This window comes from Adiantum capillus-veneris, chromosome 15 (assembly GCF_014529385.1).
Source record: "Adiantum capillus-veneris isolate H3 chromosome 15, ASM1452938v2, whole genome shotgun sequence".
NCBI classification, from domain to species: domain Eukaryota; kingdom Viridiplantae; phylum Streptophyta; class Polypodiopsida; order Polypodiales; family Pteridaceae; genus Adiantum; species Adiantum capillus-veneris.
The window spans coordinates 13262046-13270915 of record NC_140945.1 but is presented as its reverse complement, the minus strand read 5'-3'; the positions used below and the strand labels follow the sequence as shown (position 1 = coordinate 13270915).

The 8870-nt window shown below is 41.8% G+C and overlaps 1 non-coding gene across 1 annotated transcript; it reads right to left on the bottom strand.

Annotated features, from left to right (window-relative positions):
- Positions 1-2139: 2139 nt before the first annotated feature.
- LOC147440299 (U2 spliceosomal RNA) lies at positions 2140-2338 on the bottom strand. The gene has a single exon (XR_015184403.1). It is a non-coding gene; the product is annotated as a U2 spliceosomal RNA (small nuclear RNA).
- Positions 2339-8870: the final 6532 nt, after the last annotated feature.

Genomic DNA, 8870 nt, shown 5'->3' with positions numbered 1-8870 from the left:
TTGAGGTACCGTGGTTAGCATTTGTTGTCTGACAAGCAGTTGAGTGTGTTTTGAGTAGACAGGGATTGAGTGTGTTTTTTGAGAGGCTGACAACCTCTTGTAGACTCCATGCACTAGTCGAGTTGACTCCGTCCCATGGTATGACATTTATGTTCATGGTTCTCATTGTCATTACAATAAGTTAACAAGGCTTGGCATTCAGGGAGCCCCACAATGATCTAGAGAAGAATGTAGGTAACTTAGTCATGGGATTTTTGGGATAAAGATGGTGTGCCTCTTACCTTTGTCAGATACGACGGAGGCGTCCGATCGTTCATCAACTGTATCAGATTATTCTTTACTAGATAGAAGAATAAGGGGATCTCTCACACACATTGTGGTGAGCTAAAATACCCACATCATGTGCTCTCTCTCTCTCTCTCTCTCTCTCTCTCTCTCTCTCTCTCTCTCTCTCTCTCTCTCTCTCTCTCATACGCATCACACTTGCACACTCACAATTGGTATCAGATCTACCGCTTGGTGATGGCGGGGAGCACGATGGCATCGAGAGCTTTGAGGCAATAGATTGCCTACTCTTCATTGGGAATTTTCAAAACCAAGGAGAGAGAGAGAGAGAGAGAGAGAGAGAGAGAGAGAGAGAGAGAGAGAGAGAGAGAGAGAGAGAGAGAGAGAGAGAGAGAGAGAGAGTATTGCATACATTTGTTTGACCCACTCCATTGAAATGCCCTTAATAGACTTCCCCCAAATGATGGGATCTTTGGTTGTTCCCCTTTCTTGGGATTTTTTTCAATAATGGCTTGACCTACTCAACCCCTCCTTGAGCTCTCAAGCATAGAGTAGACGTTGGCAAACTTGGCCTCTAATACCATATCAAGGTGTGCAATGGAAAATGGGAACATGGTAGCAAGAGAAGGACGAGAGAGAGAGAGACTCGTGTCAAGCACCTTCCAAGTTAGGAGACGGCTATTTAAGAGTGAAAAACAAAGCCACACAAGTCTGCTCTATGTTGCGTTGATAAAATGTGAATGGGGCTCCCCTTTGTGGGTTCAAAGGCAAAGACCAAAGGCTTCTGGGGGCTAAAAACACAATAGGACTATCACATCTCGTGTTCCCAATGAAACACAATGCCAATGCCCGTGCTCTACAAGGGAAAATTCGATAGCAAAATAGATTTTTGTCAAGGTTTTAAAAATTGAGTACAAGGTCTAGCAATCGTGCACAAAATCGAGCCCTATTGGACCTTTTGTCGTTGCCTTGCAAAAATACATACGTCTCTCCTCCTAGGTGGTTGATACATGGAGATCCAAAGGAACTTTTCATCACTGATTCCGTGGATATTTCAACCGCCCTTGCTAGATGCAAAATTGCGAGTGAGAAGGGCATGTACGGAACAATATGCAATAGCAAGTGGCTCTATTGCTCGCTGTGCAAATCAACTCCCAAAAATTCCGTAAGGTTTAAGAAGTACAAGCCAAATTGAGCCATTTTATTTTAGGACTGGAGGGGCAACATCTTCAGCAGAGGCTTGTTGTGTTTTCATTGCTTCTAAATTTACGCTCTATTGCACCCATGTCTAGATATGTTCTAGTGCCCTCATATGTCAAAATGGTTTTATATAAAAAGCAGTAGCACAAGAGGGGCCTGCATTAGGGGCCAGTGGGGAACTTCACCTCACTGTTTCATGTCTTTGTTGTTTAGTTTTCTTTTAGCAGATTTGTTTCGGTTGTGCTTTAAGTTTGTTTCCACTCGGTCTTTCTCGTTGCACGTGGTGCTTTTCGACTACAGAAGAACAAGGGACATATGATTCATGCACGTGGTGCTTTTCTCTTGCTGAGGGCACTCCGGTGTTGGAGCACGTTTTGCAAGAGCGCCAGGAGAGTCTCGTAAGCGGACTGGATCTCCACCTCCATCCCATTGCATAGCGAATTAAACAGGAAGTGAATACTCTCATCTCCTCGGTGGGGCTCCTCAAAAGGTCCCATGAACGCTCTCTCGGGGTGCATAGCATCCCAAAGCAAGAAAATTGAACCCCACCAGCAACATACACCATTGTAGCAAAATCCTGCAGAGAAATCCCGATTCTCCGCAACCCACCAAAGAGCATATCGTCATGGGCAGTTTTTGAATATGAGGTTGGGAGGGGGGTGCGCCAGGCCTCTGAGGCAGTGCAATACAGAGGCGACGCGCGCAGCCCCCGGTCAGCAAGCTGCCGGGAGGGGGCTGCCCCCGTGAGAAAAATTAGGTTAATATCATGTGGCCCGATGGACCACGTATCAGATATTAAACTGATAAGAACAGATACTACACTTGATCTTAGCCAAAAGGCCGAGAAAGGTATGAGCAACCCAGCGTGCCCTCTCTGTGCTTTATACCTGCTTCGCTTCACGCTTTGCCCTGTGGGGTCGATTGATTTTCATGCGCTAAAAGCACTTGCCCTTTAATTAAGCCCATCCATCCACTACATCAATTTCTAACCGGCTCAAGCCTAAGGCTACATCAATTTCCCCCAACACTACGGTTTCTTGACAGCTCTCTCCTCTTCTCGTTCAGTTTCCAACATTCTGCCGAATTACTCTCTCGAGATGCCCTAACTAGGCCGAGCTCCTAGGATTATATTGCCCTAGGCCTCTTTTGCGTGCTTATATGTTTATGTTATTCTTATGGTAATGCTTTGCTAGCTGAGGATGACTGCTAAGTCTTTCATCAAGATTTGATGTTTGTTACCAAAAATTGCTTAGATGAATTATGAGCGACGCACTAATTCATAGTGAACTATGCCCGTCGTGTCTTATGGTTGGATTTTCTTTTATCATCCATGCTCTTTATGCTAGGATGGTTTTGGCGGTTTGTGGTGGGAGCAAATTTATATAGACATGGCTACATGCTATATCAGAAAATGGGTGGAGGCTAAGGCACTTGCCAACAGCACATCTAAGTCCACAACTTGGTTCTTGTATGAACATAACGATGTTGATTTGGTTCCCAATGGAGATATTTAACATCAAGGGACTCATTTCATAAAAGAAACCATTCAGATTTATCAAGCATTAGAAGTTCGTACCTTATTATCCCAAATGCAATGGACAGGCTAAAAGTAGCAGCAAGACCATCAAGACTATCTTTAACATTGTGCGACGGAAGGAACCTCTCACAATTTGAGTGGCACCTTTCAAAATGGTGTATCGTACAAAAGCCTTCATACCAATGGAATTCACTATTCGTCTCGAACTGGGAATGAAAAAGAGACTGGATGAGCTACTAAGGCTAGATGAAGTTAGATAGGGAAAAATGCTGCAAAAAAGAATATATTGGCACAACAGCAAGTTCATCAAGGTGAGGGACTTTCAGAAACGAGATCTAGTTTACTATATCAATCCAAGTTAGGACTTAAGAAACCCGATTTGAACATAGCTTGGTCAAGAACTTATGAGGCCGATTGGAACTTTTCAAATGGGACAGCTAGACTTAAGGATTTATTTGGATTAATGTTACCTGGTGTATATAATGGAGCCAAATACAACTTTACTATCAAGCACTTGAAGAACGTGCAACACAACCAAGTGTGTTATCAGATACATCAGACTCAAAAACGGATGTCATGAATTTATTCCTAATAAGATCTAAGGTGAAGAAAGATTATAGGCATCTGGAAGTCATCAAACATGGAATTTAGAGAAATCATCTAAAGAGGGCATCACTAACTAAAGGGACCAAAGCACAATATATGAAATGGCTAATGATAACTGGTATAGCATTAAAAACCAAATATTTTTGGGAATCAAGCCAATAATGATTATAAGGGCTGGTGAATGCATGAGGTACATGTCAATAACGAATGTTCTTTTCCCAAGGCTGCGAGGAGTGGGGCATTCATGGCTCAAATTCGAGTAACCATGTAGTGAGTGTGTGACCCTAAATTCATTTCATTTCGTTTTGCATGCACAGAGCCTTCTGCACAAGAACCTTCACCTGCAATCGACACATGAGCAAGCGCTTCTATCCACACTTGGTTTCCATCTCCAAGCTCTTTCAGTGAGTTCTCATTCTCAATGTAGTGCCTTTCTCAAACCTCAAGGTGCCTTATATTCCAAAGAAATGCAGGCTATCCTAGAAGAACACCAACAGGAATTAGAAGAGATAACATAGATCTTAGTATAAGAACAACCACAGACAACATTTTCATATCAGGCTAAAGGCAAATATTCCTTTAAGGATAGTGAGAGGAAAGTGCTCCAAAATTGCAGTTACCTGACAATGTATGACTATGCAGCCAATTAAACACCATTGCACATACCTATAAATAGGACCCATTGATCCCATCTTGGGATTGGAACTTTTGTATCTATCGGAGCTCTATGCTAGGTTAAACCTAGCTTCACCAACACAAACCTACTCTATCTATTCTATACTATGATGTATGAGGCATACATGCCATCACATGGCCATGAACTCTCATCCATATGAAAACTCAAGCCACCTAGTACACCTACATCGAATTCTAGTCATGTGACTGACATATCATCACCTGCATTAGTAGATCCCCATCTCCAAGTGTTATATCAACACATTCAACATACTCAATTTATTTTCAAGCAATCTAGCATATTGTTACTTTGCATTAAACTTGTGTCTACGTGTTGTCTCATTTAATAGGATTAGCTTATGCTTCCATGAACACCACTAATCCTAATCCTTCATGAGCCAACCCTAATCCTAACATGTTGTTGACCGCTGGGTCAACAACACAACATAACTCAAGTTTCGTACCAAAGTCTTATCTTTTGTGAGTTATGAAATGCTGCAGATTATGGCTATAAACGTCATTTGTAATGAATAGTTATTCTAGTTTCAGAAGCCGGGGTGCAATGGCACTTCCAGATTGTAAATACAAAGCCATTTGACCCTTTCAACCCCATTTTTGGTTAAACCTAAGGTAGCCTTAGTATATAAGGTACCTAGGTCATTTTGTAAAGAGGACTTTTAATCATAATCAAAACTTTAGCGCTGCCGTCTACTGTGTGTGAGAGAGAAAGAGAGTGAGTGTGAGATTCATCCTCTCGCTACGCCGGCTCGCTCAACACATTGGAGATCCGACTGCACCATTGCTGTAGGCTCGAGGAGAGCTACGTGACAACGCCAAGCATTCCACTCGAGACGAAGCGCACACGCCGACGCATCTACGAGCTATTTGTGGCCGTAAGTGTATCAACCGATGTCTGTTTTCTGCGTGCTAGTAGTCTATAGAATCGTGGCGACATAAGCTACGTATAAGTACTCATAAATTTCAGTTTCGGGCACTTTCAAAATTCTGCTCTGTCATCCTACGCGTTTTCCGTAGACGGGTTTAGAGTGAGGGTTTTGAGTGTAGAAGCTTAGGGACAGGTGTATCCTAGTGAGGGGATGGTGTTCCTTAAGTTTCGTACGAATCTGGCATGATTAGGTGAGTTACCTTTAGTATGTGTGTATGTGGCTAGGTGGTGTAGTTGAGAACAGTGAGGTTCTTGATTGTGGTATAGTTGGCCTTCCAAGAGTGTTGTATGTGTAGGATGGTCTCAGCTTGACAAGCTAAAGAGATTTCCTCCGTGTGCCTATCTTGTCATCTGTGTCCTCGATTGACATTATGTTGATCTAGGTAGTGTTTGCATGCACTTCATGGGTGTGTGAGTCGCTCCCCGTCCAACACATGTGGTATCAGAGCTTGCATGTAGGTAGTCTTGTTTCTACCTAGACTAGATCCACCATTGGCATTTCAATAATCCACTTGCATATAAGAATAAGTATTTGCATTTAACCATAATCTCACTTTTTCTTTTCTTGATTATCTTGGATTAAACCGTTAAAAGGCCCATCTACCTCTTGCTAGAGCACCTAAGGTGGTAGTCATCTTCTTTAATAAGTAAAATAAGTTGAATTACTTTGAGGAGAATTTCTCATTAAGCCTATTATTGGATATTCTAAGCTTGGGAAGTTGGCCAACTTTCAAGAGGCCCAATGTCACTTGGTGGGCATCCTCAGAACTCTGGTACCTCCACCACGATCCCCACATGCCCCACTTGAGCCTCACATCGTTTTCTCTAGAGCCCAACTTTTGCCCAATTCGTTGTCAGTGTACCCTGATCTACCAGATTAAATCTCTACCGTCACACAATCGAGATTGCAATGCTCCTTGTTGCAACACAATCCATTAGTTGTTGCCATTGCCCATATGTGCCAATCTAGACATACCTGCATCCCATAGGTCTTCCACAACGGGCTCCCCAACTTCTTGGTGGCCTCATCATCCCCAACCAATGTTGCCTCTAGTTTGTTGCCGTGCACCAAATTGCCCACACAACTACCACTGACATTGTTTCCATCGTCAAAAGCTTGGTGTCCAACTATTTGTGTGCTTTTTTGTAGCATCCAACAAACATGCAGCTTCAAGGCTTTCTAAAGTAAACCTCATTCCCACAAAGCCTAAAGATTTTTTTAGCCTCGCTTGGCCTTACTCGGATCCATATTCCACGCGCCATCTCTCAGCTAAAAACCTTAAGGTCTTATTTGCACGCAAGCACAGGTTTAACATTGCCAAAACAGAGAGTCTCTCTATATTGGTAATACCGCCCAAGGGGCGCCCAAGGCACATGCACAAGCACAAGCACAAGCACAAAATCCTTTGCACATGCAAATGATTTCCGCACATAATGATGAGGTCCATTTTGGAGACAACACAATGATTTTACAAGCACAAAAACTAGAGATTGCCACTCTAAATGGCAAGACCTTTCTGATGATGAACACACAGGAGGAGTACACTAAACTCCGGCACAAATTCTATGATCTCAATATGAAGAACGACAAACAGGAACGCTACATGAAGAACAAATCATGAACCCTATAGAAAAATACCTACCCTCAATAAATCCAAGTGTGATCCAAGCATGATGTATCTATGTAGAATCATGTCTTGATGTATCCAAATGTGAACTCAAGTATTCTATAAAAAGGATGCTCTTGTGAACCATGAGCTAATGAATCCATTGAGAACTATCCATGATGTATCAAGCATACCTAAGATGAATCTAAGTTTATGGGGGACATTTGTAAACCTAGCTTCACCTACAGAAACCTACTCTATCTGGTCGGTCCTATGATATATGAGGCATACATGCCATCACATGACCAAGACCCATCACCCATGTGAAGAAATATGCCACCTAGTGCACCTACATTGAATGCTAGTCAACTGATTGCCACATCGTCACTTGCATCAATTGATCCCCATATTTAGGTGCTATATAAGCACACTTAGTGTGCTCAATTCATTATCAAGCAATCTAGTATATCATTACTTTGCATTAAACTTGTGTCTAAGTGTTGTCTCATTTAGTAGGATTAGGTTATGCTACCAATTCCAATAACCCTAATCCTTCATAATCTAACCCTAATCCTAATACTCTAGCCGCTAGGCAACTTATTGAACTTATGAGCACTAAGTCCTCGACCAATTGTACCCCTAAAGTAGTTTCTGAATCCGAATCTACTTTTCTAGTTGTCTTAGTCCATATCATCCGAAATCTTTCATTCTAGTTTAGTTGTATGTCTTCTAAATCTTGTCTTTTAAAGCCTAATTCTCTATTCATCTGATCTGATATGAGATCTCGCATCTAACATTGAATCTCTAATTTTGGAATAGCTATCAAAGTGACTAGCTCTTTCCACTTTTCTCAAAGCTAAGTATGTGATACTATGGGCCCTTTCAAATTTCAAGAGAAGATCAATGATGTTTTCTTTCGACTAAAGTTACAAATACTTGGAAGTTTCAAAATGCCCTTCATGTGAGTCTATTGAGACCTTTTAAGGGTGAAGTGCCACAAGACAAGGAGCCAAAGGAGCAACGAGAGGTCGAAGAAACATTGGAGATTCTTATACAACCTTTTAGGTCCTAGCACACAAGGAAAGGAAAGTGAAGGGTAAGCTAGTCTAAAACTACTTGGTTAAGTTTGGGAACTATCCTGCTCTTGATTCAAAGTGGAAGGAGCAATGTGAGGATTGGTGATTTGATGCAGTAAGTGAGTGAAACACCGGATTGTTTGCCAGAGAAATGGCACTGTGACTATCACAATCCAGTACTAGAACCTTGTGAATGAGCAAATCTCCCACTAGATGAGCTAACCATATGGCTTCCTTGCTGGCGACAGACACAACAACATACTCTATAGGTGTGTATGGAGTGATAAAATGCCAAGGAATGCCTCGTCAATTGCAAAAATCATATTCTCCACCATTGTCTATGCAAAAATCTTGGAGCCTTTTCCATGATTGGTTCTCAACCATGAAGAGGAATTTTTAGAACATAGAAAAGACTTCTTCCTGACGCTTAAGGAGATACACCCATACCTTTTTGGTATAATCATCTATGAATGTGAGAAAATAGTTTGCCCCCCCTAGATTCTTATGTGGCATTGGACCACACAAATCACTATGCACTTAGTCTAGGGTTTCGCCAAGTTTCTTGTTCAATGGCGAAGATGTCGTCCTGATATGTTTGACGTATAGACAATTCTCACACAATGGAAAATCTATGTAATCTACACAGATAAGTAGTCAAAATGTTGAAGTGTTTTCATTCCCTTTTGGCTATATGCCCTAGCCGACTATGCCACAACTCAGTAGACGGCAGCTCGGCAAAATAAATAGAGTGTTTGTCACCACTCAATACAAACATAGAGTACAAGGATCCATTTTTACAACCTTTCATTTGACTATTACCAAATATTGTAGTGTAACCAAGGTCATCTAATTGCCCTATAGAAAGAAAATTATTTGTAAGCTTGGCCACATGTCTGACATTATGGAACACAAAAGTAGTGCTATTATGCATTTGAAGC